The sequence below is a fragment of the Asparagus officinalis genome, chromosome 3 (genome assembly GCF_001876935.1).
Source record: "Asparagus officinalis chromosome 3, Aspof.V1, whole genome shotgun sequence".
Classification (NCBI taxonomy): Eukaryota; Viridiplantae; Streptophyta; class Magnoliopsida; order Asparagales; family Asparagaceae; genus Asparagus; species Asparagus officinalis.
In genome coordinates, this window is record NC_033796.1 from 44,488,121 (window position 1) to 44,496,229 (window position 8,109).

Here is an 8,109-nt window from a genome sequence, read left to right on the forward strand (position 1 = left end):
TGGGGTGATGAATCCCAGCCGTTGGATTTCTCGGCATATATATCCGCACGCGCCCCTCTTTAGCAGAGTTCTTCCTGCTTCGAAAAAAAAATCTGCTAAGAAAACCGCTGCAGCGACTTCTTCTGTTCCATGGCCTCTGCTTCCGATCACAGTGACTCGGAGGGTGTCGGCTCTTCCGCCACCGTCGTCGACGTTGGCGCTCCGGCTGCCGTCCCTGCGATTCCGGACCCCGTGGCTCACCCCGCTTTCGTGCCCCTCCAGGAGTTGGTGGGTTTGGTGCACGGGATCGCCATCTCGGTCAGTGTTGGCGACGAGCGATACTACGACGCGCTTCCTGCTGTGGAAGCGGGCTTGGAGGCGGTTCGCCGCGCTGGTGATGCCTCGCTCACACGGCGATGTGAGCGAGAGCTTGAGCGCGTGGAGGGGTGGATGTACCGCCTCGAGGAACTGGCCCACGAGGACTCCTCCGACATGCCCCCACCCCCTTCTCTGTGTTATCTGCTAGAGCGCGAAGAGCGAGCGAAGCAGATCCAGGCGAAGGAGGCCGAGCTCCGACGTCTGCGGAAGCGGCACCGGGCTGTCTTGGACCGGATGGACGCTTATCTGGACAGAGCCTTCTTTGAGGACGCTGGCTCTCTTCGCGGTGAGGCGAAACTGCGGGAGCGTGAGCTCGAGGCGAGGAGGCTCAGCGAGGTTGCCGCGACAGTGGACCAGGCGCTCCAGCTCCTTCGCCAGGAGGAAGAGGACAGCAAGGTGGACATGGCCAGGCGGGAGCAGGAGCAAAAGGAGAAGGCGAGGATCCGTCGTGCGGCGGAGCGTGCTGCGCTCAAGGCTAAGATCGGCTCCTTTAGCTTGTTGAAATTCCTATAATGCTCGCGCTGTCTAGGTCCTCCCCTTTTTTTTTTGTTAATTTAGTCGGTGCCTCAGGCACCACAACTAAACTGCAAACTTGTGTAAACTTTGGCCCGTTATGGCCTTCTTTTGCTTGTTATGTCTTTCCTTACTTTGCTTGCGCAGTTTTCTCTTCCTTTATCTGCGCTGTTTGGCCTCTGAGTTGAACTTGGCGAGCCTTTGACTGTTCTGTTTTGGATTTAGTCATTTTAGGCTCTTGTTCTGCCCTCTGTTGCTCACGGCGTGGGATCGGGTTGACTCCGATCTTCGCGTTGTAGCTTCAAATGGAATTGAGAGAGCAGCACTTGGCTTGCAGTAAAGAACAATCGTTCGTTCCTGCGGCCAACTGAAGAACTTCAACTTCAACTCGCCTCTTGGCGAGTTGTTGCCTGGGGAACCGACAGACAGTACTGGCAAGTGTATGGAAGGCTCACCGTAGAGCTTCGACCATAGTTCATTTGGTGCATCATCTTCGGACGTGGAACAAGACGACAAATAAGCAAAGTCGGATTTCTCATTCACGATAAATTTTTCCGCCTGAACAGCGTTGGTTACATGGTGACTCTCGTAGCCAATTACAATTGACTCAAAGTCATTCAGAATCAAGCTGTCACCGTATTCAGGCTCGCTATCCGCCTCGTTGCCGCTCTCTGGCTCCTCCGCTGGTAGCGCGTCGGGGTCCTGGTACAGCAAAGAATCCGTGAAGTAGTTTTCGACGCCCTTGAAGGGTTGCTTGTCGGCCACTACTATCCTGACTCGCTCATAGTCGTCCACATACTTCAAGCACTGGTGTAACGTGGACGGGACTATTCTGTTGCCATGGATCCACGGACGCCCTAGGAGTATATTGTACGAGGGCTCGGCGTCGATGACGTAGCACGTCACCTCCGTCTTCATGTCACCTATTCGACATTTTCAGGCGGATTTTGCCGAGCGGCCGAGTCCCCGTGGCGTTAAAGCCGAAGATGGTAGTCGCAGTTGAGGAGAGGCTCTTTGGCGGTATCCCTAAGTGCTTGATCAACTTCAGGGGCACGATGCTCAGCGCGGACCCTGGATCGACCTGAATCCGATCCACTTTCGACGAGCCGACGTATCCTGTGAAGTACAGCGGCCGGTCGTGAGATGTGCTCTTGATGAGAATATCTTCAGGGGTGAAGGTAATGCACGGGACTCGTCTTTCAGAGACTTGGCAGCAAGTTACACATCCCTGTTCTGCGTCCGCTTCCTTCGAGAAATGGGTATAGAACGCCTCTGAGTCAGCTAGCGCCTCTTGGAGGGCCTCTCGGGTAGACCTGGACAACCGGAGGAGGTCGTACATGGTGATTCACGCGGGAATGCTCTTCAGTTGCGCGAGCACGTTGAAGCGGAAAGGCTGGCGACTTATGCTTGGTCCATCCGGATTGGGAGGGGTTGCTGTGACTGGCCTCGCGGGAGGTCCCGCCAGGTTCTCCGCCCTAGCGGGATATTCTTTCGCGAATTCTTTCCCTGCCCTCGTGGCGAAGGCGTTGGTGTCTTCTTCAGAATCGGTCAGGGACGTCATCGACGTGTCATCTCTACCTAGGATGGCGGAGACAACGTTGCAATGCTTCTTCTTAGCCTCCTTGGAAGGCTGTGCAGTCCACTGCTTGTCATGGAGGAGGTCTGGATGAACCCACATCACCTGCCCATCTGGCAGAGTTTGTGGGACCAAACCCTTTTCCCGCTGGTTGTGAGGATCGTCGTTAGTGATCTTCAAAACCGCCTTGGGGATAGGGATTACCCCAGCTGGGGCCTGAACCTCTGCGAGATTTGTCCCGAAGCTTAAAGTGATCATGTTCGTAGTCACTTGCTTCTGGACTTTCTCTTTCTTCAAAACCCCCGCGTCGTAGAGGGCTTGGAGCTTGTCCTTGAGGACGTAGCATTTGGTTGTGTGATGGCCAAGGAACCTGTGATATGCACAGTAACTTGGGTCACCGGTTTTGTCCGCCTCCTCAGGCTTGGCGGCTTCTGGCAACTTAATTCGCCCACTCTTGAGTAGAGTGTCGAAAGTCACCACCACCTGGTCTTCTTTGAAATCATATTGCCGCTAGGGGCGTGGTTCAAATTGCCTGGGTTTCGGCTTTTGAGCAGCTTTCGGCGCCGGGGCGGTGTCGACTGCCATGATTTCTTTTCCCCTTGACCGAGAAGGATTCTTTGGCGCCGCTGGCTCCGCTGCTCCCTTTTTGGACTGCGGCTCTTCGGCCTCCAGCCTCTTGATCATATTTTCAACTTGCTCGCCTTAGCGAACAAGCTCCTTCCAAGTCCGGGTCTCTACCGCCCCTATTTTGGACAGGATATGGATCGACAGATTATTGCGGCATATCTCAATCAGCGTCGCCTCGGAAACTTGGTCCCGACAGTGGACTGACCGATTCCGAAATCTCTTCACGAAGTCGTTGACAGACTCTGACTTCCGCTGCTTCTCAGCGAGTAGAGTGGCCATTGACACTTCCGTGTCATCGTCGAAGAAGCGGGCGAGGAAGAGCTTCTCAACGTCGGCCCATACCTTGATAGAGCCGGGCTCCAGTTTACGGAACCATTCGAAGGCCACCCCCTTGAGGGTACCTATGAATAGGCGAGTAAGGATGGCGTCATTCCCTGTAAGGAATCCGGTTTGCGCCATGAAGTAGTAGATGTGCTGCGAGGGTGATCCCTTGCCATCAAATTGTACCAAGCTGATTGGCTTGAACTTTGCTGGGTATGGGACCGTGTCCCATTCGATAGGGTAGGGACGTACCACCCCCAGCTTGTTCATGTTTTGCTAAAGCTTCAGCGCGTTCAGTTGGTCCTGGAATTCGTCGAATCTTTTGTCGCGGGTGCTATCCGCGGTGTGCGACGTTCCTATCGATGTTTTGGAGGAGTAATCGGACTGTCGATCATCCTCCGTCTCAGCCGCTGGACGGTGAGGTGGTACCCAGGGGTAAGGGACGTTGGGTCCTTTTCTTCTTCTTCTTCTTGTTCAGCAGTTGCTCCATCATTTCTCTTAGAGAGTCGATGGTCGCCTGCTGTTCCTCCAGCTTTTGAGCCATTGTCTGCTCGGTGTTGAGTTCGGTCATGTGCACTCTCGCCTGCGCGTCTTGACTTGAGCGCGAGGTCTGGGATGTGGCCGCCACCGAATGAACCTCGTCTTCACCGCAGGAGGGGGGTATCAGGGTGGAGTAATCAAACCCAATGCTTGCCCCCCTGCGACTACGTGTTCGCTGGAATATGCCGTCCTGACGGCGTCGAGCGAACCGAGTGTTGGGTCTTAGGTCGGAGTCCGAGTCTGGCGAGTCGGAAAGTACCGCCTTCCCCTTATCCGTCATGTTAATCATGGCGGATGAGAGCTCTAGGTCGTCAGCAGCGCGTCCTTTTTGGTGACGACGCCTTTGACGGGAGGGCCTTGGTCGAGAGGACTGTTGAGAAAGTCTCTCGAACACCGAAGGTTTCGCCGTTCCGACGCACTGGCAGTCGGCGAGGACCGTGTGGATGAGTCTCTCGCAGTGGCACTGAGGATTCGCCTCATGGATAGTGCGTTTGCGAGTTAAATATTCTCTGAGGTCTTCTACGGGCGGTTGGTGACAACCCCCGGCCTCAGAAGAGTCGCTCTGGTGAGCTGACGAGAGATTTTTGGGCGCTCTCTCTGGCGCGTGTTGGGTGGAACGCCTTGGTGTTGGATTCGGGCGATCTCGCCTTGACTGGCGAGTCCCTTCGGTTTGACGGAACCCAGTACCGTTGGCGCGCCGTTTCAAACCCTTCGTTTGGGAAGAGTTGGGCTTCGGAGACATCGCCTACCCCTCACTTTTACGTTTTATCCGCAAGTGATCTATGGCGAGGCCTCGACAGCGCTTCGAGGATCGCCTACTCGAGGTAGCTCGTACGCCCTCGTGTGTTTATTCGCATCCAGGGATATGACCTGCAGAAGCGAAGTCCTCCTGAGCGGATGGCTCTGCCGTTAACTCGCGTTGGCCGCTCCTGATTTGGAGGCCTCCCGACGTCGGCCAGTTTGCCCTCTCTCTAGTGTTTACGGGCCTGTATGAATGGTTCAGGCCGTTGTGAAAACGAGGTTGCGACCCTTCCTGTCTTGACGACGTTTGCCGCTGCTGCTGGCTAGGTCTTCCAGCCTGAGAGAGACGTCACCGTGGGCTGTGGCAGTATAGGTTGTTGCTGAGTGAACCGGCTGTTTCCTCGAGACAGTTGTCTGCGTTTGGACGCTTGGCGATCCACTTGCAGACCCTTTACCTCCTCGCGCTCATCTCTGCCTTGTGGTGATCGATTTACGGAGGGGATGGGCTTCCTCGATTGAAGAGCATCGGGCGGAACCACGTAAGGCAGAGGCTTTGACCGTCTGGTCCGGCTCGGCGCACGATCCCGTGGGTTTGCGGGACGCTCGCCGGCCAGAGGAGGAGACGAGGACGAGTACGTCTTCGTACTTGGTCCTGCAGTCGAACTCAATATCTTAGGATCCACGTCGTCCTGACAGCACACCTCATCACAATTGACGGCCACGACCATTTCGTTCGATCAAAACAGCTTCTCCCACTGTGGTCGCCATCTTTGTATGTGTAAATTTGATTTCCCGGAAACAGGGAGTTTTGTTTGTATTAATAAGAAAGCTTATTACAAACTAATAATCAAATGGTTACAACAGAAGCAGAGGGAATGCCCTCTTTGTTTTGTGTGGGGACTTTAGGTGGCTATAGGACGCTTCGCTCGATGCTCGTGTCGAGTCTGCTTCCCTTGGACCGTTCGATCGAGGTTGCTGGAGAGCTTCAGTTCGCAGTAGAAGCTCGAATCGATGGAGTTCGGGTCTGCTTAGTTCGCCGGCGATCGGAGCTCAGAACTAGGCAGTGGTGCTGTAATGCAAGAATCTGCTAACAGCTTGGTCTCAACTATTTTTCTCTAAGTTTTGCGACCTCCCCTCCAGTGTGCTGGAAGGGGCTTTAAATGGAAGAAGGACAGCTTGACTCATCCTTGAATTATGGGATGTGACCATATCTTCTTCAGAGATATCTAGCTGCTCCTCGATACCATGAATGGTCATTCGAGGGATTGTGCTTTATGTCCTGTCACCTAAAATGGGAAGGCCCATCCTTGTATATGAGGCAACGGCCGTCTGCTATCCGAGTGGACTTGACCAGCATTAATGAACCGCATTTATGAGTTCGCAGATTGATGAGGTGTCTGTCCGATCACTCGTACTGTGTGTGACCGCCCGGCGTGCTTTGAGCACGGTGCTTTCTCCTTTCCGGTCAGGAGAGGCGGCGAAGTAGGTGCACAGTACTCGAGTGGGTCTTCAGGCCGAGAGAGGTGGGAAAGCGGGTTCCTGGTACTCGAGTAGGCTTGGACAGCTCGCCGGGTGCTGGCGGATCCAGCTCTTGACTTAGACAGCCGAGGTGAGGCGCATTTATGAATGCTCAGGTTGACTCGACACCTGTCCAGGCCTTCGTACTGTGAGCGTCCGCTTGACGGTCTGGGGGTATTGTGCCCTCTCCCTTCGGGTCGAGAGAGATGGGATGGCCCATCCCAGCACGTGGGGTAGCAGATACCCAGCTGTACTAGTGGCCTTGAGGTTTGCAGGCGGATTCGTCTTTGGACTCGGGCGGGCGAGTCGAGTAAGAGGCGAACTTCCGCTATCCTAATCGATCTTAACTTGTGCAGGCGAGCCGATCATTTAGGCGAATCTAGCATCGAGTACATTTGACGCCTACAGGGTTTAGGCCCGCGCTAGAGGACCGAGCGTGCGAGTTCTCCTCGCAGGCGAATTTCCTGTAAGCCCGTAGAGGTATTTTTCACCGTCTACAGCAACGCTATGACAAAAGAGATTACTTGTTGATAATCTCTCCAAATCAAGACGTAGAACTCATCACCGCGCTCTAAGACCAAAACGCGGAGGTCCTCCCCGTGTATCAACACCAAAACACGGAGGTCCTCCCCATGTGGCAACAGTAAAACGCGAGGGTCCAACCCACGTTACAACATCAAAACGCTGGAGTCGGACCCGCGTTACAACATCAAAACGCGAGGGTCGAACCCACGTTACAACATCAAAGCGCTAGAGTCGGACCCACGTTACAATATTAAAACGCTGGGGTCGGACCCGCGTTTTTCAATGCCCAGCGGGTACCCAACTCCGCGTCTCCAGTCTAAAATGCGGAGTTAGGGTCCTGAACGCCAACGTGGGCGTTTGACTCGTTCAAACACGAGCTGAACGGTTGCAGGAACCGTTTTCCCTCCACGATTTGAGGGATTTCCGCCCCACTTAGGAGCGGATTAAGGGGGCGGTTACACCCCTCTCAATCCCATTATGGAGAGAATTAAGGGGGCGGTTACACCCCTTAATTCCTTATAAATATGGGTAAACTCAATTGAGTTCAGGCTGACATTTTCGGATCTGGGACTTGGCAGCAAAGGGAGAGATCAGCATTCATCCTTTGGAGCATTCTTTGAAGCCTTCGGCCTTGGCTTGAGAACCGATTCTCGGTTCAAATCAACTCTTTTTCAAGAGTTTCAAACTCGTTCAGAGTTATCAACTCGTCCAGAGTTCTAAAACTTGCCACGCAAGTTCTCCACAACGTCAAATCGTGAGGAGAAGACATCGTTCCAGTGAATCAAGATATTCGGATCGTCAACGGAGAGCAAACTCGACGCGAGCATTCGAGGGAGGCACTCCATCGCCACCGTGAAGAACCTAGTTTTAAACAAAGGGGAGAACCAAATTCGTTCTCCTCTCTTTTGTAATCGGAATCCAATTGTAATCGATTTTGAGAGAATACAGATCAATTTTTCTTTCATTTCTTTTACATCGAATTTTTCCACAAACAGAGCACAGGTTCCGAGCATGTTTTTTTTCACGTTTTCAATGTTTCCCGACTATCCCGGACTTGTATTTTCTGTCGTTTTGTGTATTTGGTCGTCTTGTTGACTTGCACGCGTCGTTAACTTGCTTCATGCGCTTGTTAGTTTCTTTACGACACTTGGAACTGACCGACAAGCGTGGCGGGCACTTTGGATCTGACCGACAAGCGCATCGGGCACTTTGGATCTGATCGACAAGCGTGTCGGGAACTTTGGATCTGATCGACACGCGCGAGCTGACTGACGAGTGCTTCTGGTCACTTGTGGCTGACTGACGCGCGCGGGCTGACCGACAGGTGTGACGGCCAATTGGAGGCGGCCGGTGAGCGTACGAGACACAGTTGGTTCGCCATTTCGGTTCAT